This window comes from Uloborus diversus, chromosome 5 (assembly GCF_026930045.1).
Source record: "Uloborus diversus isolate 005 chromosome 5, Udiv.v.3.1, whole genome shotgun sequence".
Lineage (NCBI taxonomy): Eukaryota > Metazoa > Arthropoda > Arachnida > Araneae > Uloboridae > Uloborus > Uloborus diversus.
Window position 1 is genome coordinate 133,109,287 of NC_072735.1, and position 26,511 is coordinate 133,135,797.

Here is a 26,511-nt window from a genome sequence, read left to right on the forward strand (position 1 = left end):
GAATAGTTAATAAACTTATTAATATGGTGCGAAAGCCTAAATTTTTACAATTTAGGATTTCAAAAATGGACATAGTCATTTTCCTTCCTTGGTGCAGACCAGTATATTTTACCTATGCAGCCATAACTGTGAGAGCACCTATTTTTACGATTTTCATAAGTCTGTCGTAATCGGTAAAATTGATTCCTCGCGAAATATTTTTTTCTCTTGACTTTCTGGTCTTTTCGTGTAAAATTCGAAACATTTTCAACTCAAGAAATAATCGATATCTTCATTTTCGCGAAAATTAAAGATCGCGGAAACTAGTGCTTTTACAATATCTATGTAATAATGAATATATCTTTTATACTTTTATTTTTCTATCTTTCCAGTTATCTATTTAAGTGTAGCGCACATGTAGGATAGAAAGAAAGTACTAGGTTGCATTCCAGCAAGTTCAGATACTTGTGCGATTTGTAGGAATAGTATTGTGTAATTTAATTTCTAAGCTGAATCATCTGATCATAAACATCATTATTTTTGGTTGTTTTGAGCTAGTACTTACATTCTCGTAAATCGTCCCCTGAATCGCTCTGGAGCAGAATTTTTTTTTGAAAAACTAAACGATTTTTCAGTAAACTGGCCTTTATCAAAATTGCGAATTTTAATGAATATTTCCAGAACTGACAGTGCTGAGTAAAATGATGCGATATCTCTTCAATCAAAATAGAAGATCTGAAGATCTGAACTAGTGTGTGAAAAAAAGCTTTAATTTTAAAATGTAATGAACGTTGCGTGAAGAGTTATATGAACCATTAAGAAGAGATAAAATGGAGAACGTGAAGACTTTCATTCGTGATGCTAAGACTCCAAATCACGTGATAGATTTTAAAGCAAAGCATTAGAATAAATCAGGTTTCTTTCGCTAGTTTCACGCAAAACGTGCCAATCATTCGTCGATGTTGAGTCACGTGACTTGGGGTCTTCGCCTCTGCTTTAAAAAATGTTGCTGTGAGCAAATTTTTATTTTTACAAAACTAAGCCTAAATAATAGAGAGGCAAAAGTGCACATCTGAAACGAACCAACTAACATTCCTATAAACTAATAGATACGTCCATTTCCACCTATAAACCAAATATTAGCCTTTCCATGTAATCGATGGTAAAACAGTATAACTCTTATTTCTTCTATAAAAAAGTCAAGATCAAATATTATTTAGAATGATATGGATGAATAGCATTTACTAGAAAGAGATTTTTTTAGAGATATAATGCACAATGCTTTTATTGAATTTGAGAAGAAAAAGCGCGTAGCGAGTTATAAATGAAAAGGAACAAAAGCTGAACCATAAATCAATTTGACAGATTTTTTTTCAAACAGGAAAATTTTTGAAATGAATTTTCTAAGTGAGATAAACATTTCTGAGAGATTTTACTGGCATTGAAAGCAAAAGTAAATCAACGATTGGAAAGCAACGGTGTTGAGCCAAGTTCGTCCTTTCCAAATCAATTCTGTTTAACTTGATTCTAATATCTTAAGCACGCATAACCACTAAGGTGGTGCGAAAAAAACAGAATGTTCATTTTTGAATGGCTATAGCGCGGAAAAGTTGCCTTTGGTGAAGGTATTAAAAACAAAATAACAAAAATTACTAAAAACGAATTATTTATCCTAATTTCACAGCGAACCAGAAATTTCGAACAGATAAAGTCTGTCATCGTTTTTCAGTGATTTTCCAAACCTTTTTCTGCAATTGTTTTTAATGCTATAGAACAAATCATTCACAACGAACACTAATATGTTAAGAATAATAGCTGATTTTTCTGCTTACAAATCACCTTTCGATTCCCCAGCAAAATTCTTGTGAATTATTAATGATCAAGATTGACGTTAATATGACTATAATTATGAATAATTACTTGTTTAATAAACAACTTATGATTGACAACTTGTTTCACCCACAGTTTAACTGTATAAAATGATGCATTAAAAATGTAAGCTGTCATTACTTTCAAAATTCACGAAAATGATCTGAAAAAAGCTGTTGGTTCTAAAAAGGGAAAATTTTGTGAGATTGTAAGATACCCTCTAAATATTGCCCTCTAGTTGCCCCTTACACAATTTTTACTCAGTAGTGTTTTTGCAACGCTTTCGGCTTGTAGCACTTACAAACACACAATAAATACTTTTTTAAAAAAGTCTATGTCTAGTCAGGTCAACAAAGAACATTTTTATTTTATTAACTTTTTAACCGACGAAAAAACGGAGGAGGTTCTCAATTCGACACGTATATATATTTTTTAATGTATGACCACGCATAACTTTTTACAGAACAGTCTGATTTTGATAATTCTTTTTTTATTCGAAAGGGTATACCCCGAAGGTGGTCCCATAAAAATTTTGAAAAAAAAAATTCCTACCCTAAGGGTGGGAAAAGGGGGTTGATTTGTTGTTCACTCACAGATTTTTAATGTATGACCATACATAACTTTTTACAAAATAGACCGATTTTGATAATTCTTTTTTTATTGGAAAGGTTATACCCTGAAGTTGGTCTCATATAAATTTGGAGAAAAAATTCCTACCCTAAGGGTGGGAAAAGGGGGAGATTTGTTGTTCACTCACAGATTTTTTTTATATATGACCACACATAACTTTTTACAGAATAGTCCGATTTAGAATATTCTTTTTTTTATTGGAAAGGGTATAGCCTGAAGTTGTTCCTATATAAACTTGAGGGAAAAAATCCTACCCTAAGGGTGGGGAAAGGGGGGCGATTAGTAGTTCACTCCAAGACTTTTTGATGCTGAATTGGGTATAACAAAAAAAAAAAAAAAAAAAAACTCACGATGAATGAGATGCAGACTTGTATGTCTCTCGTGTGTACTGTCTTGAGCAGGTAAACGACAGTATCTGCAGAAATGAGTTTTCGAGAATTTGAAGAATTGTGCGCTGGATTCAGTACTATCAACTGGGAAATGTTGGAATTATATTTTTTTTAGCGGAAACCAAATAAGTTAGTTTGTACAACAAAGCTAACGTACAAACAATGATGACAAAATGCAAAAGAAAAAAAAAAAAGATAAAATTGCAGTTATAGCCCTTTACCTGCACACGGCAGTGTAGACCTCTCAATCTCTGGTACTTGTGATCAGGGTTAGTTTTCAATGCCAGTCGTCAAACATTTTTTATATTCAGGAATTGTATGAAAAAATAGGGCGAAGTTTAGTGATGGTGACATACTATTTTTAACCGACGAAAAAACGGAGGAGGTTCTCAAGTCGACACGTATATATATATTTTTTAATGTATGACCACACATAACTTTTTACAGAATAGTCCGATTTTGAATATTCTTTTTTTATTAGAAAGGGTATAGCCTGAAGTAATTCCCCTATAAATTTGAGGGAAAAATTCCTACCCTAAGGGGGGGGGAGAGGGGGTGATTAGTTGTTCACTCCAAGATTTTTTGATTCTGAGTTGGGTATTACAAAAAAAAAAAGCTCACAATGAATGGGCTTCAGACCTGTATGTCTCTCGTGTGTACTGCCGTGGGCAGGTAAGCGGCAGTATCTGCAGAAATGAGTTTTTGAGATATTTGAAGAAATGTGTGTTGGATTCAGTAGTACTAACAATAAGAAACTGTTGGAGTTATATATTTTTTTCAGCGGAAACCAAATAAGTTAGTTTGTACAACAAAGCTAACGTACAAAAGATGACAAAATGCAAATTCGTCAGCAATTTGTGTTATCGTAGAAATATCGATCACAGTAGGAAAATGCACACGAACATCTTTATACAGTGCATTATTCTTTAGGAGCCACTGCAATGCCACTTGAAGTTTACCTATATCAATTTGAAACTCCCTAGAATGTTTTAAGTTTTCACGACTTTCTACTACGAGCACTAATCCAGTTTGATTAGGTTTAAGCGGAAGTTGTTCCGCCAGCTCGACCACATCCTGAGCAAAAAGGATTGCCTGCCCTTTGCACCAGTCTTGGCTCAAACGATTTTGAACTTTTATTATTTTAAGAGAGAAATGGCACTACTCTGCAAATAAAACGTTTCTCAATTTCCGATAACTCATCAATTTCTGTAGGTGTTGCAGCTACCGACATTTTGTTCCAATAGGCCTGGGGTGGAGTTTTATGTTTTTTAATATTGTTTGATCATCGTGAACAAGTAATTATATTACCTAAAGCTACCAGTTCGTTAGGCAAAATAGAGCCTAAATTTTTAGTTTGCAATTTCCTACGTTGCTGAGGATACATTTTTTTTTTTTTTTTGCATATTGAACACGACAAGTCAGCATAAACATTAATTGATTTCTTAAAGTTTTCTGCGTTACACTGGTTTCTTCGCTCGCGAGCTGCTTGTCGCATGGCGCTCAGACGATTAGTTCCCTCCTCGGAAGATTCGTGAAGTACCACCATTGCTGAACGGTTACGAGTAGCATCCAAACGCAGCATACGTTCGTCAATTTCATTTGAAACTCGCTCTCTTATCAGATCTAAACGATGAGCGCGTTGCTCTTCACTCTCATTTGAAAGTCGCTCTCTTATCAGATCTAAACGATGAGCGCGTTGCTCTTCACTCTCATTTGAAAGTCGCTCTCTTATCATATCTAAACGACGAGCGCGCTGCTTATCACCTTCTTGCAATAACCTATCGTTATTGTAGCTTCTCATTCTCGACAGTCTTTCCTCGCGCTGACCTAAACTCTCCTGTGAACGTGTTAATGTAATTCTCTTTCTGTTTGCTTCCAACCTTTTTTCTTTCTCATTAATAGATTCTTCTAAACATCTTTTCCTCATCCGAGCAGCATTTTTTGTAGGCCTACCCATGTTAGTATATAAAGCCTGCTTTTTTAAAATTATTTATGTAACACAACAGATAATTGTTAAAATACGATTATATATATATATATATATATATATATATATAATGTTAATAGCTAAAGTAAGGTAGGAAGCTATTTTAAAAGTAATCAAAAATATAAGCATACAGATTATAGCCACATTAGTAGCTTATAGCCACAAAAAATTATAAAATAAAAACTTTTTAACAAAAAAATTGAACCGCCGAAAAAACTGAAAAGCAAAAAACAATAAACCATTTTAATTAAACCTTAATAACTAAGTTCTTAAACTGATGTAAGTATACCTAAGTATATATTTTTGTAATAATTTAGAGTTTTTAATTAACCTTAATAACTCAGTTCTTAAATTAATGTAAGTATACCTAAGTAGTTTTGAGTCGGTGCCAAACAATAAATAAACAAAGATCCCTAAATTACCTAAATTTAAAGAAATAACCAAATAAAATTAGCAGTGTAATGTGAAATGTCCGGCGATAAACATAAATGTTTCAAAAAATGCTCCCTCCACACGCCATCATTAAATCATGAATACTAGTAGATCGTATACAACAAAAAGTACCTCTCGTTGGAGCTTTGGGACCTCGCACGAGAGAGGCAAACAACCAGTGAGAAAAATCTTCAGGATCATGTATGCAATTAACGGCTACAGTTGTTATGCCATACTTACGCTGAATAATACTATGACCCACAAAACCATTTATTTGAGCTTTTAACAAGATGAGAAATCCTTTTTCAGTATGATGAACAATGATATAAACATTTTGACTGTTGTATATGAGGCAAAAGCTTAGTAGCAGCCAAATACTCGACACGTGCTTCTTCGAGACCACTCGACGACGTTCGGGTTTAACTTCGTGAACGCTCGGCATTTTCCGGCGAAGGGGCGTGTCGCCATACGCCACCGCTGCGCCTCACGCTTTACAAAAATAATTAATTTGCTTGTTTGGCACCGACTCAAAACTACTTAGGTATACTTACATTAATTTAAGAACTGAGTTATTAAGGTTAATTAAAAACTCTAAATTATTACAAAAATATATACTTAGGTATACTTACATCAGTTTAAGAACTTAGTTATTAAGGTTTAATTAAAATGGTTTATTATTTTTTGCTTTTCAGTTTTTTTGGCGGTTCAATTTTTTTGTTAAAAAGTTTTTATAATTTCTTACCTACAATTAATATAAATATGTACTGCATACATATGACAGAATCACAATAATAAGATGCAAAATTACAAGTTAAAAAAAAGCATTTAATCTTGATTTCTCACAAATAAAAGGTATTTTACTAACAATAACAAAGTTGAACAAGATATATTTACAAATATATGTGGCGAGTGTAAACTGATAGTTGGAATTAAAAAAAAAAAAAAAAAAAAAAAAAAAAAAAAACGCATCAGCAAAAATTTGGAAATTAAAAATCAATGAGGAACGTTGAAATTGTTAATATTTTAAATAAACATTCCAGCTGGTTGCAGGTTATGCAAATATTATTTGATTTCATTAACCATTTTTGCTAATTTAGTAATCACCCATCGCACCTTTTCTGCTCCATAGCCTCTCAAAAATAAAGTTTTCTGCTCATACCCCTATTACATAGGCTACAATTGGGTTATTCACTCTTGCTTCTGAAACAGAAGTTGGTCTTTAGAACCAGGTCCTGGATGACGTTTTTACGTAGTGGCCAATCAGCAGTCTCAAAATTTTTACATGGTCTTTAGCGAAGTAAAAATTGTTTATACGCGTCACGAATAAAGCCATCGTGAGGCCCGGGCCTAGAGTCCATGTGAACTGTTTCTCCTCTTTCTACACACCTAACTATCATCATCACCACAATGCACTATCATGATATTTTAAGTTTTTTTTTTTTTTTTTTGTATGGATAATAACACGGTGTCTATTGATATGGTAGTTCAAAATTCTACTATTTTTAGTATGACACTTAAAAACATAGATCAGTATCATATCACAAAAAAATTTTTGGTTTTCATTTCATTCACAAATGAGAAAGAAAGTAACCCATACGTACCACTGAGTTCTGCATTTTATCAACCAAATTAATATTTACTTGTCTTTCTGTACTTACTCCTAAGTATCATATTAAAGTCATCAAAAAGTATAAAATTTGAGCTGATATAAAATTATTCTGTGAAAATAGTTAAAACAAAACAAAAAAGGGGGAGGGGCATGAAAAGGAAAAAATGGTAACCCTATAAGTTCTTTTACACTGCGGGCGTAACCTGAAATGGACTTCCTCATAAAGACGCATGACAGCTAACGTGTTAACAGAATAATTGTAATGTATGTTCATACAAGATACTCAATGAAAAAATTTACAAGTAATGAGAGGATTGGAAAGTATTGAGATAAGGTATTTTCTAGATTTATTTCAAGTAACATACTCGTAAGCAGAAACAAATAGTTCATTTTTAATTCAAGAGCCATATATCATCTTTTAACATTCTTAAGTTTCGGAAAAAATAATACGAAGAAAGTTTTTTTTTTTATTTACATCAAAAAAAAAAACCTTCAAGTATAACAACAAGCATAGTTGTGGCACAGTCTATCTGCTTGTTACACAACAAGCAACAAACAACTCTGTCGGTTAATTGTGAACTTGGCTTCTGGTTGTCCTCACTTTTCGCCGACAGGAAATTCCACTCCTCCCCCCCTGTTTTTCAGTTTCAATCTTGCCTTTTGCTATATTTAATAGAAGATGACACTTTAAATGTCTACTGAGAGCAGGGTAAACCAGCTTGTGTGTTTGTAACGCTTGGAGTTTGTAACACAGTGCTTGTAACATCTGGTTGTATTTCAAGTACTGAAGCTGCTTGATTCTTAGTAGTTAAATTACCTTGTGTAGGGATTTTTCTAAGGCGGTTTACACCTTATACTATTCACTATTACTATTAACTATTCTTCGTACTTCGTGGAATACATTCTGGCTCACAACTTTCTTATTATGAAACAGCTAGCCAATTACAGAAATATAATAGATATATTTGTAAAAATGCTCAAAGTTGCATTAAAAGAGTTTTGAAGAAAATGTATTAAGCTGTCGTCATACATGTCTTCAACAAGACAAAAGGGGGGATGAAAAATTATACGCAGCTGCTTTTTAATTTTTTTTAAAAATTGTTTTATTGGAGTTAAATTACCTGAATTTTCTTAACACATAATAAAGCGAACATGCTTTCATTACCTTTTGTCATGTTTAAAACGGAAAAAACGGCAAATGCATGAGTAAAGACATAACTCAGAATATTCTATCATTCAACGTACAGACTAAAGTGATGCGCAAAAAATCGTCTCATAGTTAACTATTCTTAAATACACAGAGACATAACAATAATCGATAATCTTTAGAGAATAAAATATTCAACGTGTTGCTGAAATGCTGGAAAAATTTAAATAATGACAAACTTGTCGTTTTTTTCTTGTGGAGAATACATCGTATAAGAAAAGTTAGTGAACTCTTTCGACCATAACACTGTATCTATGCAACAGGCGACAGAACTCAAGGTTTCTAACAAAGAGACAACATAGCAGCTTTCAGTCTCATTAGAAGTTGGAGAACCGGAACAGTATTTGAACGAGAGAGAAAAAAAAGAGAACAAAAGAACCTGAAAGGTTGTTCCAGTTCATGTACTTTGCAGGGAAGTTGATGTAGTACTACCGAGTCATATATAGTGTACATAAAAAATAAATAAATAAAAGCTTACCGCACCAAAGGAGTTTTCACACCATGATTGTGAATTTAAATTCAATGAATGTACTAAACTCACTGTTTCAAAAACCAAGGGGGGGGGGAATTAATTTTAAACAGTTAGTTTAAAACATTTTGATTTTTTAAGTCTCTCTTGATAGCCAAACGTAGTTCTTATGAATCATTTTATTTCTTTTCATTTGCCAGAAAAAAGATGAGTGAGCGTTTTAATTTAATAAATATAACAAACTCAAAAAGCATCCAAAAATCTAAATTCTGATCGACCAGTTTTGAAACATTTAGATTTTTAAACTTCTTTATTGTTAGTTTGTAGCAAGCTAGCAATTGAATTCGTCTTGAAAAACAGTTTTGTTCAGCAGTGTAGTTCTTTAGAAACTTTTTACTGCTTTTGATTTGTCAGAAAAAAACTCTGTCTGATTTTTTTTTTAATGGTCAGTACTCATATTTCATTGAAACGCATCAGAAAAATATCTTCATCTAAAAACAATCATTACTTTCCAAGAAGTGATTTAAAATTGTTTGTTGTCGTTATAATCTCTAGTTTTTATACCGAAGTGCGATTAAAAATTGACTTTTGAAAGATCATTTCGAATTACATCTCTAAGATAATGTAGCTGAGTTTTTAACAAGCTAAAGGGGAATTTCCAACATTGGTGCCAGTAGTGCAGCCGGAAATTAATTTCAGGGTGGACATTTTGGAAGTAACTAGCTTTGGATATAGGATAAGAGTTCTCAGAGGGGAGATGGGAGGCAGATGATCCCAAAACCTTTACCTGGCGGCGTCACTGACTAGCGCAGACAATTCAGACAGAATTGAGAACAATCCATGATGCTCTCCTGGAAGGTAATGAATATCATCTTGAACGTGCTTTGCACGAGAAAGTTACTAGTCAATGATCAAACGTTTAATGAGATAACTTGATTTTTTATATCTTCACATGAATTTAAGAACTGAACTTACTTCAGAAAACTGTGCGATATTAATGAGAATGAAGAATTTGCAATATGATCAAAAACAACACAAATCGTTTTGCCGTATTGTAGGATTAAAAACCAGTATTTTAAACGATCGCTATCAGTTCATCCATACCTCATCGAAGCTAAAGGCTTCACCTAATGGTAAAAGGAAAGTTTAAGCTCTAATGAATTAAGAAAGCGTTAGAGTCTAAGCAAGAGGAAAAAAAAGGATTAGGACTCTTAAGTAGAGGGGGAAAAAGCAGAGGTTAAGGTTAAAAGCTCCTCAAAATCAAAAATAAAGAGAAGAAAAATAAAAGTCACATTTCTAAGTCTAACCCCTTTTCGGGGGCTTAGGGTCATACAAAAGTAACTACACCCACCACAATTTTCAATGACACAAAAGCCGCGTTCACAACACATTTTTCGACCCGGTAAATCCCCGCTCTGGCTGAACAAAGAACCAATTGAAAAAATTCTTCGTTTCCATGTAAAAATAGGTTTCCCACTGTGCCACAGATATCGGTTTTTACCCAACATCCTTAGCGGCTAGTAGACGAACTTGTTTCGCGTAATGCATTCTGTGTAAAATTCCGCTTTCCTCCTAGAAGCGAGCAGGAGGAGAAAAAAATCCACATATACTCCGCAAATGACCGGTAAGCAGGTTTTTTCGGGGTCGAAAGTAACCATGGAAACGGCCTTAAAGTTGTATCAGCTGTTACGATTATGTTTCTATTAACAAGATAAACATTATACGTAGATACGCACGCACAAATCAGAACTTGAGCCAGGTAGACATAGGCTCTTGTGACTCTTAAATAGGTTGAAGGCTGATATGCCTAGACACAAAAGTAACGGAAAAAAAATGTAGTTACGTTTATGTGGCCCTAAGCCCCCTTTTGATCCAATCTCTCCATAATTATAAAAGTCACCATTATTATGCAGGATTTTTTGGGGAAAAAAGGAAAAGTGTTTCGGTTCTAGGGTCAAAGAAAGTTTAACTAAAAAAAAAAAAAACGAGCTGATGTGTGCCTCACATGACTTCCTTTTACTCCAATCTAATGTCATTTTCCCATTATTGGTAATTTTAATGTGATTCAATAGTTTACTCTCTAAATATCATCAACAATGGCTAAATTAAAACCAGATTTAAAAAAAAAATCGCCAAATTTCTCGCCAAGTGGGCGACAAAACTTGGCGATCAAAAGACTGCTGATATATCGCCAAGTGTCTGCCAAATTGTAACCCCACTTGAGTTTACATAGAAATTAACAATGATTTCCCCCCAAAAAAGGGACAAAAGACCGCCTTAGAAACACCCGAATGCAACCAAAAGGGGAGGTGCACAATTAGACCCCACTAGGAGTCTACGTACCAAAATTTCAACTTTCTAGGACATATCGTTCTTGAGTTATGCGACATACATACGCACATCCGCACATACATACGTACATACAGACGTCACGAAAAAACTCGTTGTAACTAACTCGGGAATCATCAAAATGGATATTTCGCGTGTCTATACGTTCTAAGGCACTTATCTACATGTGATCGAGTCGAAAAAAAAACTCAACATTCATTCGGGGTGTGAACAAAATGGAAATTAAGGTCGATTTTTGAGTGAAAATTTTTTCGCGTATACAATACTTCCTTTTTACTTCCTTTTACAAAAAAGGAAGTATTGTATTCGCGAAAAAAAATTCACTGAAATATCGGTCTTAATTTCCATGTTTCTCACCTCCGAATGAATGTTGAGTTTTTTTTTTTCAACCCGACCACACGTGGATATATGCCTAGAAACGTACAGACACCCGAAATATCCATTTTGACGGCCCCGAGTTAATTACAACGAATTTTCTCGTGACGTCTGTATGTACGTATGTATGTGCGTATGTGTGTATGTATCTCGCATAGCTCAAAATCGGTATGTCCTAGAAAGTTGAAATTTTTTACGTACACTCCTAGTGAGGTCTAGTTGTGCACCTTTTTCTTTTGGTTGCATTCGGATGTTATATATGGATTTAATATATGGCAAAGACAGGTTGCTAACTACACATATAAACCTGACTTATGTGCATTAAATTTTCTGTTAGACCCTGATTTCTCAGATTAAATCCTCGATGCAAAATGCATGTACATCGTAATTTTTTATCGTTTTGATTATTCTACAAGCAGCACAGGTGTAACAAAGATTTGTTCCTTCATTATTCAAAACGATACTATCGGGAAGAGGGTATACTTCAGTAAGGGTGTATACCTCAGAGGGTATCAGAGTATACCTCAGCAAATTTATTTGAACAATCATATATTTATTTATTAATTCAAGTAAAACAGCGTTTTAAAATTTTTAGAATAAATATCAAACTTTTAATATATTTATTTCAAATACTCCCTTGGAAAATATTTTGCAACACATTAAGGTATTTCACTTAATAAATTCAATTAAATTAAATAATTCATCCATGTCAAAATTTTTCTAAACCCTTAATTGGGAGTTTTTTTTTATAGATTGGGATAAATATCTATTCATTGCTGAAATCGAGAACTGTTATGAAATTAGGAATTCAAATTAGGCTATAAATAAATTCATGAATATTAATGCTAAAATTAATTAAAATCAGAACGAAAATTATTCCCACTAAACAATTGGATTTGGAGCGCAACGTTCAAGTGAAAAATAATTATTTAACGACAAATTACAGTTTCGAACATGGTAATTAGCAATCAAAGCGGTTTTTAAATTATGGAAATTCGTTGTGAATTTCAAACAAATGTTTCCGTTTAGAATTATATTAATATTCTTTTTTTCTGATTAAATATGCATGAAATGATGTATTAAAATTGTGTACATATAGTTATGCTTGCAAGTATTTATTGATTTATGAAATTAAATATTTCACTGAAGATATCGCATAAAATTAGTCCACATTTGGTTAATATAAAATATAGTTGTATTTAGTGTTTCCAATTCCGCGCCGAATTCAATACCGCGGGAGTTCGGGATTGGGAGGGGGATTGGAAATCTTGTGAGATTTTGCTCTCAATCCCGCAGGAATACTCCCGCTAAATATCATGCGAGATTTGGGAAAAATGAAAGGGTTTCCAATCCCGATTCCCGTTGTATTATTTTACAACAATTCCGTTGTATTATTATAAGGTCTTAAAAATGGTAACCAAAGACGTTTCGACGCACAAAACTAACAGATTACTGCATTCACTTGTTTTGACTTCTTTTTCAATGCAAATAGTGAGCTTTTGGATGAAAAGACACTCTTTTCATTGAAAAAGACGTTCTCTGAACCTCGTAATTTGCAAATTTTACAATGAGTTATTTGCTTTGCTTTATAGGGTCAAGCCAAATCCACTTGGAAGACAACGTTTTTCTTATTGTTTCCTTTATTTATTACATTAAGCTTTCTGGAAATTGAAAGCACTTTGACCTTCTTATCATTTTGGTTCATACATTATTTGAAAAGATTCCGACTGTTACATTAAGATAAAGGAGCAATATTTCGTCCCCTGAATTTCCTTGTTTTGACGCTAGATGTCGCCCCGATGATACTTTTGGTTGGTTGCGGTCAATATTCTTAGTTAGCGGTGGAAGTTTTCTGAGTCTAGTCCACTGCGTCGCCGTTTGGGAGACCTTATTCTGATTTTTGAAACTATCAGTTCTTGCGGTTACTGCTTGTAAATGCTTTCTCTAATTTAAAAGAGTGCATTTATTTTGTTAGTGCAGTTGGTGCGGTACCTGTGTAAAATGTGTAACACTTATAAGCACAGTGAGAAATGGAGCTATTAGAAGATAATTAAAGTTTTGTCTGTAGCATCTGTGCAGAAATTAACCAATACGTCATTGGTTGGACAAATCACATCTAACGTATGAAATAATGAAGACATCTGGGAGTTGCCTTCTTTCCTAGGCCAAAAGACAAGCGAAACTGACAAACATAGAAAACGGCGGTTGGGCCAAGAAGAGGTTTTTAGCCAAGTTCATAATCATAATGTTTTTTTTCTTTGTATTTGACATATTTGTGTGGTATAAGCTATAAACTAAATGTTCTGAACGTTTTACTGTGTTTGGTTAACCTTATTTCTGATAAGAAGTCACCATAATGGAAGATATGATGCTCTTATTTTCGTCCCTATCAACATTCGAATGAAAGTGATTATAAAATCATGAGTTTTATGCCATTTGCGACTTGTAAAGAAGGTTGCAAAAACCAATTTTGCAATTTTTAATCAATCATTTCATACTAAAAAACGCACGAGTTGAAATGTTTTTCCAATATTAATACAGTTGATCCTTAATTTGACGAACTTTTAATTTACGAATTAACGAAGAGTCACTGTTTTAAGAACTATTCTCGAGCCTCCTCCCCCCCCCCCTCCTCCAAAAAAAATCGAATTTTTTCATTCCTTTTTACGAACTGAAAGTATCAAAAATTACTTTCCTACGAAGTCGAAATAACGACCTAATAATTTCTTTATAATTCCAGTACACGGGACGAAGATTCTCGGAAAAGAAGAAATGAAATTACAATTTTTTCATTTGAATTATTATTTCATTTTCCCCCGCCATGTCTTGTATTTTTCTCAAGAAATAAATTAGTTTAAAAACGATCAGCGCAAATTGATTTTACGATCTGATTTTTTTTTCTGGTTTGTGTTATGATGCTTTTTTGATTTGGTATTCGGTAACAAATTAAATATCTGTTGGTATTTACAGAACTTTGCGTGGAAATATGTGTACCACACATTGTACATGTTCGTCTATGCGTTTCAATTTAATGAACTTTTTCGTGGTCCCAAGGAATTCGCAAATACGAACAGCGATTGTCCTATTTCAATTTATTATTACTTTGATTTTAAACCATTATTACCTCCTTTACAAGTTCTATTGCAGAAGGAAGAAAACCAGATAACTTAACTCTGGTGAAAGTGCATTTCTTAGTTTTGTATTGACTAAATAAAATTTCGCAGAGTCTCTACCTTCTATTTCATTTTAACTATGAAAACACTACGTTGATGATGATGTCGTGTCTATGATAATGTGCATTTATATGGCTCCGAAACTGTCGTAGGCAGCCTTTGCAACTTCGACAACCTTATCTGTATAGAGTAGGTCCACTGGGTCTTCTAAGCCGATGTTAAAAAGTTTGCCCTGGATTGCTGGATAGCTGAAGATGTGTTGACGAGACAGTGGGATGTCATCTAGGCAACGAGGACAAAAGTTGGTGTAACTACGCTGTCCGTCCGCAGAAATCCTCATCCCCTTTAAGTGATTTGTCCTAAGTCTGGTTGGTCGATATGGCTCTGTCACAGTTTCAAATCCGGAATGGAGTTTCTCTTCGCTTGTTGACCGATTAAGCACTACATTAAAATTTGATTATTAGTGACCAGTAACACTATTGAATCAGAAGACAATGTCACTTATATTCTGCTTAAAATAAAAACAATAAAATGTTCCGGATTTTCCTACATATATTTCAATGCTCAATGGTAATGAAGAGCACAGCGCATGGCTTTGACTGCTATCCTTCAAGACAATAACGAACAACCGCTGTTTTTGTTCCAGTGTTGACGGAACCAGATTAGTGACTTATTTAAAGAATGGATGTTTTAGTCAATAATTGCCCGTGTTGCCATGAGTACTGAGACGAGGAGTACTTAAGTTTTCATTTCTTTGATCGTGTAAAACTACACTTATCGATACAAAAACTGCATTTCTATTAATTAGTAACCACTAACACTGATTAATCAGGTCACTTAATTTCTGGTTAAAAAAAAATAAAAATAACTCTCTTCGAATTTTTCTATATGTTATTTCAACAGCTCAGTGTCAACCTTAGAAGACAGTATAGCGTCGTCTGTTTATTTTTCAAGACGACAATGAACAATCACCGTTTCTAGTCCATAGTTTACGGAACCAGAAGACTGATTTATCGACAAGAAAGGATGTTTTATGTTAATATTTACTAGTAAAATTTACTCTCAAGCTGCAAAAGTATAAGCGCTTGTTGTTGCGGCGAGTACTAATACGAGGAGTGCTTGAATTCTCTATCTTTTGGTCGTGTAAAATTCATGGTCGCCCATATACACAATTTTAAGGAGGGACTCGGACATTTTCCCAAGGTTAGCGGGATATTTTCCACATGGAAACCGATTTCAGTACATATAAGAGTTTCACATTTTTAATAACTTATTCGTTAATGGCTGGAGAAGAAATGTTTTTTACAAAGAAAAAAGTACTAAAAGCAAGGAAGTTTCAATTTCTAGGGGAAGGGTGTAGGGGACTTGAATCTCCACTTTCCCCCATATGAACGTCTATGGTAAAATTTGTGACCACTAACACTCCACACTGAACACTTAGTTTCTGGTTGAAATAAAACGAGCTGATGTGTGCATCACATGACTTCCTTATACTCCAATTTAATGTCAATTTCTCCATTATTGGCAATTTTAATATGATTCAATTGTTGACACTCTAAATATCACCAACAGTGGCCAAACTGAAACCAAACTAAAGAGAAAAAAATCGTCAAATTTGTCTCCAAGATGGCGACCAAAAAGACTGGCGATATATCGCCAAGTGTCCGACAAATTATAACACCACTTGAGTTTACATCGAAATTAACAATGTTTTCCCCCCAAAAAGGAGGAACATCCGAATGCAACCAAAAGGGAAGGTGCACAACTAGACCCCACTAGGAGTCTACGTACCAAATTTCAACTTTCTAGGACAAACCGTTTTTGAGTTATGCGAGATACATACGCATATACACACATACGCAACATACATACGTACATACGGACGTCTCGAGAAAATTCGTTTTAATTAACTCGGGGGTCGTCAAAATGGATATTTCTGGTGTCTGTACGTTCCTAGTCATATATCCATGTGTGGTCGGGTCGAAAAAAGACTCAACATTCATTCGGGGGTGAGAAAAATGGAAATTAAGGCCGATTTTTTAGAGAGAATTTTTTTGCGAATACAATGCTTCCTTTTTTGTAAAAGGAAGTAAAAAAAAAAAAAAAAAACAACTCTTTGGATTTTGCTATATGTATTTCAATAGCTCAGTGTCAACTGAGCAGACAGCATGGCGACGTCTGTTATCCTTCAAGACAATAACGAACAACCGCCGTTTTTGATCCAGACTTCAAGGAACCAGATGAGTGATTTCTCTCAAAGAAAGGATGTTTAAGGGAATTATTCATTTGAGGCGGAGTATTCGTGGGGTGAATTCCTGAAAGATGGGGAAGCAGCGGAAATATTTCTCTTCGCCTTCACAGCCATACATAGCGCAACCTTTTCATTAGTATCGATGTAGGTGAAGAAATGTGAAAGATCTTGCGATACGCGACATGAATCTTTGAGTTTGTGCTAACATATTTTTATGTTTGGTATAGGAAGGGATGAACGAAAGTTTCTTAAATTTTAAGAAATCGCAAATGCTGTTTGTGTGTGGGGGGGGGGGGATGAGAGCAAAAATAAAGAGAGAGAGAGAGGGGGGGGGGGGGGGTGAGAATATGAAACAACGAGTTAGGATCTCGGTACAAAAGAACTTAAGTAGTTTCAATTACTTTTAGTTCTCTTTTTGCTGGTTTAGTTCTCAATTGTACTTTCCAAGTAAAATAAATTTCCCAAGTTGTCACATATTTCGATATATCGTCACACAGATAATTTACTTTATTTATTGTTCTTCTCGAAAGTTTTCTGCATGGCTACATCACATTCATATTAAAAGTCAATATCGAGCAAAAACAGCTGAACAGTCTGAAGATTTATTACCGGTGAATAATACTCATCTTGCCACCGGTTATTAACATCAACCCCCAGTTGTGATCCTAGAAAATAACCTATTAAAAAGTTAAAACGATCCGTAAAAAAACTTTTTTCTATTTTTAAAAATATCTAGCAACAGCATGAATCATGAAACACATTTTTTAGAAAGTTTCATAACGGACGACATACGTAACAATTAATTTTCATAAAGTATTTCAATCAATGGTAATGGGCATGTATTGGATTAAATGATTATCAATAACAATAACCAATTACAGTAACTACAACAATAACGATAATTACAATAATAGTAAGAATAACAGCAGATAGAAAAGAAGCAGACTATTACGGGGATTGATTAAGATAGCTCATTCACTAAGTCATATAATGAAGTTTATGAAACTAATATAGCGATGACAATGATTGACTTAGGCAATTTAACTCCAAGTTGACTGTTAATGATGTTGACGCGTTAATTGTCGTAAATGAATTTGTGGTTTCATGTAAATTTCCCTGGAGCGTTACGAATAGTTTCATTAAGTATAATAACAATTAAAGGTCATCATTTATGAACGAAAATACATAAGAAATGTGCTACATTTTTTTGTTCGATCAATTCATAAGTTAAAAATTTCAGACTGTTACTTTTAGTCACTGCTTTAGTAATGATTCCTCTAACTTTTCAAAGAACTTTCATGTATTTTAAAGATCCAAGTAATTTCAACATTTGACGTTCTCTGTTCTGAATGAGTATAAAATTTTTACAAGGAAATGATGCAAAGAAATTTTTGAAAAAACTATTAAATCAAAAATAAAGATTTTGACTAGTTAAAAGAACAAAATGTAATTTAATTTTTCAAATTAATTTTTCATAAATAAATCAATTTTTGTTCATTAAAAAAACACATATATTTGCCTGTTTACGCATTAAATGAACAAATGAGAATAACTCACTTCATGATGCGTTTTCTTCGTAAACCCTCATTTAGATAAATTATATATTGAGAAGAAATTATGCAATAAAATAAGGACCAGGGGTACGCAAAAATGAAACAAACGATAACATGATCTATAAGGGTCATTTTCCATAAACAGCGCAATTTGGACAAGGCAAGGAATGACATTCACTGTGACAGGGGCATGACATGTAGATAAAATAATGCATTTTACTGACGGTATTAATTTTTCTGTGGGAAAAGGAAACACAATTTTTGTGAAATTTAAAAGATCCAATGTGGTGGTGTGCAAAGAGTAGTTTTTGTGGTCATTTGTTTTTTTTACACGTGACAGGGGTATGACAAAAATTAACATAAACTTATATATTGTCATAACTAAAAACAACGAAAATCAATGTCACTTACTTAAGGTGGAAAACTCTATACAAACAAGAGTCAATCACTCATTGATTGATTATTACAAAATTAAATTAATTATCAGAGACAGGGTAATGGCAGTTATTAAAAATACCAAAACAAGATTTAACTTAAGGTCACCGAATTATATTTGACTCCGTGTATTTTTCCAAAAAGAACCAATTAGGATTATTTCTATAATGCGGCCAGAATTCAAAGACTAAATTATGGGTTAATATAACTATGACAGAGGTGAGAAACATTCATTCCGTTCTTCGACAGGGAAATGACAAAAATCAAAGGACATTTTTTGCTATTATTTTCAAAATAGTGCAAACCTTGAAAAAACTTTAATTTTCTATTTTACAAGACTGCATAACAGTTAAACAACAATTTTTTTAGAGATATGCATGGCTTCCTGAATCTTAAGAGCTAATTTTGCTTTAAGGTGGAGGTAGGGACACACAGGGGAGTGACATTTATCATGTAAAAAAACTTTTTAAATGTGTATTGATAATAGAGATTTTGTTTTAGCTTATTTTGCAGACATAAAAACACGTTGTTAAGGCATTCTAGTGCTAGTTTAATTTCTATACAACTTTATTTGTAATTTTTGGAGTGAGGACAAGAATTTAGCAGTTTAGAGAAAATGACCCACAACACATTCAACTTTAATGAAAAAAGTTAGTTGATTGATAAACTTTTTTGAGCGACGTTTGAAAAAAAAAAATCGGAATCCATTACCAGACAGAGTTTATCAATATAACGAATTTTGCCCGATTCTTTGTAGTATGTAGTAAAGTTGGAGCGTTCCAAATTGAAAATGCATGTTCGCACATATGGACTAGCACACTCGGAATAACATTTTCCGACAAAATAGTCAAACCGTTCTCAGCACTCAAACATACAAAAAAAAAAAAAAAAAAAAAAAGGAAAAATTAAACATAAATTTGGCAAATTCGAAAATATTTATGAATCAAGTACTTTTTTAAATTCCTTTTCAGTTACATTAAGATACAAAAACGGATTATATTTTCGTCAGACCTGTCTAAAAAGCAGACACATAAAAATAATAATAAAAAGCGTATTTTTAGCTTTGTTTTAGGGAATAAAATTCACTAATTTTATTTAAATTACTAATATTTTTGGCCGACTTGCTACTTTCAAGTCCAAAACTTTCATTCGCTGCAAAAGCCAGCAATGTGATAATGCTCAATTGAAAATATTAAACATGGGCGAGAACAAATATTATATAATTTTTGTGCTCAGCATTAAATTTCGATTTTGTTTAAATCAAATATATTCATATGTAATTCTTGCGAAAAATATTTCCAGCAGCAGGAGCATTTCAATCAACTCCGAAACTTTTGCGCGTCGGAAACAATTCCGTTTCAGACAAACTCTCTAATTAGACAAAGTCCTCCGCGGGTGGTCTCTTTTCAGGCGGCTTCATCAGTTGCTCAGCCCCTAATCCAACCCTTTGAACTCGGCGAAAAATACCTTTTATCCCCCAAGTAAGGCGCGTGTGGGAAGGCCGAGATTGCGCGGCCCCGAGGCCCTAGATTAATCCAGGTCCTGTCCACGTGACCTTTTTCCCACTCGAGTCCATGGGGCAGGGAAGAGGGATTATGGGAAATCGGGGGTTAAATCTCCCCCTGCTCCAGCTGAGATCAGTGAGTATAGCTTAAAATTTGTCACAGGGGAGATGAAAGTTGGGATTTTTAAGCTCTTAAGTATGAGCTGAAGTGGCGCTACGATTTTAATTGAATTTAGGAAAATCTCGAGGGAGATCATGCATGTATGAGGGATGATTAAGACGAGATTTCATTTTTTCCCTACGCGGTGAGAAAAAACAAAAAATAGCGAGAGGGGCTTTTTTTTCTTTTTTATAATGAAATCGAAAGTCAACCTCGTGAGCAAAATGGTTTACAGTTAGAATAAATCTACCGGCGAACGAACACACCCAGGTTAATAAACTGCTTTGGATAGGTAACTGCAGAAATGGGTTTTCCAGATATTTGAAGAAACTCCAATTCGGATTAAATATTTACAATAGGAAAATGTTTGAAATCGACTTTTATTTCCGCGATTTTTTTTTTTTTTTTAATATCGCGGAAACCAAATAAATAAGGGGTACAATATAGCTACTAAAAATATCTATAAAAAAAGCACAAAATAAACACATAAATAAATAAGTAAAAATGAAAAAAAAAATGTTACTGTATTTTTACCTGTAGTAAAGTGTTCACAAATTGTAAAAAAGTAAAGGTTTAAAAGTTTTCTCTCAGATGAATTGGCAACACCAACTTCCAGTTCTGCAATTCCAAAATGGTGACGACTTGAAAGTTTTGAGGTTTGTCCAGTGGTTAGAAGCGTTCATTTATATTAGGTTGTTGCACTTTTTTTTCGTTGACGTACCTCCCCCCCCCCCCAAAAGGTAAATTAATAAATAAAACCGAGAAGCTGTATCAAAAAAATTCTGTCTGCTTGTTGTAAATAATTATTCGTATCAATAAAATCTGTTTAACGACACATACCAAATGTCTTCCCAGGTAACACATACAATGTTTGAAAGTTTCACTAACGCCTTAAAATGGTTTTTACAACATTTACAACCATTTTAAAGAGTTTTAGAAACGAAATGTCCTACCAGGGTTACTATGGAATTTCGCTTAAAAATTCATTTACTCGACAGACAACCCTACTTTACTTTCAAGCCTTTATCTGTTGTGTAATTATTTGTCTAGTACCTGGATGACTGAGCCTCGCTCGCCTTTAAAAGAATTATTTTTGCCAACTCGTGTTTTTCTAAGGTTCTATACTTTTTTTAAATATACTTGAAAAGCATCACGTTAGCGAAATACTAGATTCTCGCCAGTCGTTGGATATGCTTCCGAGAAACGAGAGATATACATGTAAATACTTTATTAGCATTATAATCATTTCAGCAATAAGAAGCCTACTCCTGAATATAGGCTTCCTCTCCCCCACAGACATCCACCCACGGAAGCTCTGAGCTGGTTGCGTATAAATATTTAACAAACGGTATTGCCGAAAAAAAGTATTTTCTAAGATCAAACATGGCGACAAAAAATGTGAAAAAAATGGATTGAAAATGCGCCGCGAACTTCTTATAACACTTAAGTGCCAAACAAAAAAGATTCTGAATGCAATTAAATCAATATTTTGCTTTAAGCTATCTGTTAAATTTTGTTTCCACTACACAATTTTCCTGTCATCAATTAAAAGATTATGAACTTGGAGCCAATTTTACTATAGTGAAATCGGTTTTCAACCCAAAACTTCCATATTATGTTGCGATTCACGATTTTACCTAAATCGAGATTTTCATCTAGAATAAGTACTGTTAGTGTAGATGGTCACTTTACACAAGAATATGCTACATATAGCATGCTATCTATAAAAACTTATGATTCACAAACCACCCCAAGAAATTATAACAATAACAAAATATGTCTCAAGACATATGTTTTTTTTCGAAATAAAATTTAAATGCGTGATTTAAAAAATATATAAAACTATTTGAAGTGTAAAAAAGAAAATACATAAATAAAATGAAAAAAGACGGACAGTTTCGCTTTAAAAAAAGCATTACATTGACTTAATGTATTTGAATTTGTTTTTCGCCAAGTGTGATTGAAATTAGCCAAAGTGGAAGAGAAAATTTTTTATTGTTATGGTTGCAAATCGTTTGCCTTATTGGTCAAATCAGTTTTTTTTCAAGGCTGAACTAAATTAGACTTTGTATTAAAAAACTATTTTTTTTTTGTTGTAAAAAATTGCGTTTTTACAGAAAAAACATTGATGTAGATGAACTTAGAATGCAAAACTACAATTAAATCCAAAATTTTATCCAAATCGTTAGAACCGTTTCCGAGATAAGAAATATATATATTTAGTCACAAGAATTGCTCGTTTAAAGATATAAGATAATAGAGAGTTTCAATCCTCATTCATTAAAGTGTTTAATTTCGACTTGTTTAGCTGGCAATTAAATTGATTTCACTTTAAATTCATAGCGGCAAAAGAAAACTGCTTTGAGTAAGAAATGCGTAGAATTTTCCCTTGTTTTTGCTGTCTGAAAGTGTTGAATGGCTGAAAAATTTGATTTTTTACAGTTATAAATTAATGTAATTAAGTAAAAAGATAATCAGTTTTAATGATCTGTATTTTAAATGTTCTAAGGATACTTCCTTATTGCAACGAACTATTCTGTATTAAACGCATAACCATATATAGTACAAGCTTTTAATGTTTTACTCAATATAAAGAGAAAAAAACATATTTACAACAATTTTCTGATTGCAAACAGATTCACATTATCTATTGCACTATTTTTCAAAAACTCTATAATTGCATTTGCAAGCTGATAAATATTTTCCTTAGCAGTAACTGAAAATAGGAAATATTATTTATTTTTACCAGCATTAGAACTATCTAAATTGATTTATTACTTGAATTTAAAAAAAGCTCAAGAGGCTAACAAATGGAAAAATAAATAATGCATTTATGCTTATAATAGCTACTGATATATTTTCTCATTTTTAAGATTTAGTAATGCTGATTATATAGATATGTCATTTAGTTATGTATTTCTATATAATATAAAACTGTGCTAAGCATTCCTTCAAAATGTGGATGCTGCACTGAAAGCTTTACACGAAAAAAATCTTAAGATCAAACAAAAGAAAAGAGCATAATCACAACGAAAAGTTAAAAGATAGATTTTTATTTCTCATAAATGAATTTAAAGGCAATATAAACTCGTGTTTGCGATTATTCTTTCAGAATGTTCCCCCCTCACCCCCGGAAACAACTTTACGCATTTTACTCTGAATTTTGTTGACGACGCAACTAAACTCAGAGACTTGTACAAAAGTTACTATCATATGCATTTTTTTTTATTTCAAGAAATGAACGCACTGTAGTAAAAAATATCTTTTTTGTGAAAAAATTTGTTTTGCTAGTACTCAGGGATGCGGAGTCGGAGAAAAAATCCGACTCCGACTCCTTTGCCCAAAAATGAGTCCTACTCCGACTCTCGAAATTTTAAATCTTCGACTCCCTACTCCGACTCCTTTGCCTAGAAATGAGTCCTACTCCGACTCCTTTATCCAAAAATGAGTCCTACTCCGACTCTCCAATTCCAACTCTGCTGCCTTGCTTATGCTACCGATATTTTTATTTTCAGAGGAAAAATGATACTAAAAGCAACCGAAATATTACTTTGAAAATTATTAATACAACAAACCTTTTGCATAAAAATATGTGTCATCTCCTTTTCTATTTTGTGATGCAAAGCCATGAATTTCTATGAGAAGTGACTTCAACAGAATACTATAATGTAATTTTTTCCACTTGTCATCATTCTTAATAGACTTGAAGGTGGTCGTTTAACACGTATGTTTTGTGAGCTGAATATAGAAACCGAGCCGTCGAAAAATATTAATAAAAAGCGTATGCTGGTGGTCAATGACTCATCAGGGTTCGTATCGTGCCAAACCGTCATTAAATGCTTGAGGTTCCGAGCAAATAAATAAGTAGTGAGAAAAAAAGCACAAAAAAAGAATCATTTTCATGGTTTATGCCTATACACATTCGGTCATAAGTGTTCGTAAAGATCGATTTTACGCATGCGTAAGAAGGGAAGGAAAAAGGAAAGTGGAGTGAACTGGGTGCCATCTTTGGTCAAAACACAGAAGGTATTGAGACAAGGATTTATGATAAATGTGAATTTTTCGCAAAGGTTTTGAGGAATAAATGTGTGCAAACAGTTCAATAGTACAAGAAAAGCAGAGTAACTGAAATAATATTGTAAAACCTATTTGTGAAACAATACGATTTTTATTCAAAGAAAAAAAACTTTTTAATCTCAAAAAATTAATAGTTAGTGAAAAATGGTTCAAATAATGCAAAAGAAAAATTATTTGTTAATCTCCAATTGAAGGGGGAAAACATTAGGTAATAAATTAATAAATTGAGAAATAAATAAAATAAATCTGTAAGTAAAAATATTAGAAATTATTTTACTTACATATTTTTATAGACAAAAAATGTACATTACATTTGTATTTTTTAAGCAGGAAATTAAAAAAAAAAAGAAAAAAAAAAAAAAGAAATAATAAATTCTGTAATTAAGATTGGTTTAAATATTCAATAAGTAGATACTTGGCCAATTCTCTAAAAAGTTGCATTTTCTTGTCCCAGGCTTATAGCAACCTTATAAGAACGTTTTCCATTTTCATTACTTTTATTATTTATTTGCTACAAAATAACACGTATTTAACTCCCTTGAATAATACTTATTTACGTGGAAGTTTAATATTAGAAATAAAATGTTATTACAATCTGCTGCCCTATGTCCGAATGTCTGTCTTTAGTGACTTAACAAGACAGCAAAAAACGATGAAATGTGTCTTTGAAATGTCATTTTACAATGCATCAAGTGCCCTAATTCAAAATCAAGTTGGCAATGGGTTGTGACCGCTATGTGCAACTGGCAGTTCAAACAACTTTTAGTTTTAACAACAGTCATCATAATTTCCGTAATAAAATAAGAATTTTGTGTAGAACTTTATATGCCTCTTTATGAAGTGTATTTAATATCATAACAAATATAAAAAAAATTACCGCCTTCCTTACTCATAATGAGCTACTTTTAACATTATTGTGCATCTTTTTTTCTTTCATTTTAACTATATTAAGTAGACCTTTGTTGAAAATATGTAATTTATGTCTTGTCAAGTGAAATAGGCTAAAATGTCATTACATTTCATCTATGTTATTACCATCAAGAGCAAAGATACAAACAAGTGGTTAAGAATTATAGATTGACAATAAAATAATACTAAGTGCATTATTTCTAATATTTTAGGTGCTTGATTTCTTAAACTGGATGTTTTATTCTATACGTGATGCCCGCATGGCTTTGCCCGTAATAGAAAAATTAAAAGTTCTTTTGGTTCGCCTGTATATTTACAAACAATGTATGGTGAATTTTCTCGCCAATTGGCTTGTACCCATGTTACAGTTCCACGTTATGATAATTTCGTATCTCGCCAATTTGCTTGTGCCCATGTTACGGTTCTACGTTATGATAATTTCGTAATTTACTTGTCCATCTTATGATAATTTTGTTCTTAAAATTGGAATAGAAAAATAACCACGTCGGATTTTCGAAAAATTGCTTCGAGTTGCACACCCCCATGTTACAAACTAACTTTTTGCCAAATTTCATGAAAGTCGGTCGAACGGTCTAGGCGCTATGCGCGTCACAGAGATCCAGACATCCTACAAACATCCAGACATCCTACAGACATCCAGACATCCTACAGACATCCAGACATCCTACAGACATCCAGACATCCTCCGGACATCCAGACAGAGAGACTTTCAGCTTTATTATTAGTAAAGAAGTTTAATCGCATCTCATTAGGAAGAATAGTTTACTAGTATTTTTAAAAATGTACTATACTTTAGCATGTTTAATACATTATTTTAATTTTACATGATAAATGTATTAAACTATTGATTAATCAATTCATTCATGAGACAAAATAAAGGAAAATTAAGAAAAAAACAGCACAATGACGTCTTGTCAAATTTACAACTTTAACACTCAATGTCACTAAAATAAATGAAAACGTTTTCTGAACTTTTGTAGTTTATTAAAATTACATATCTTGACTCCCCGATAATTACCAAATGGCATCCTTTGTAAAAAGTCGAAAAATTGAATATCTTGGGATGTAATTGCCTACTTGCACCAAAGGTAACTCAACTGCATGACCAAATACAGAGAGCTCCCCATGTGGTT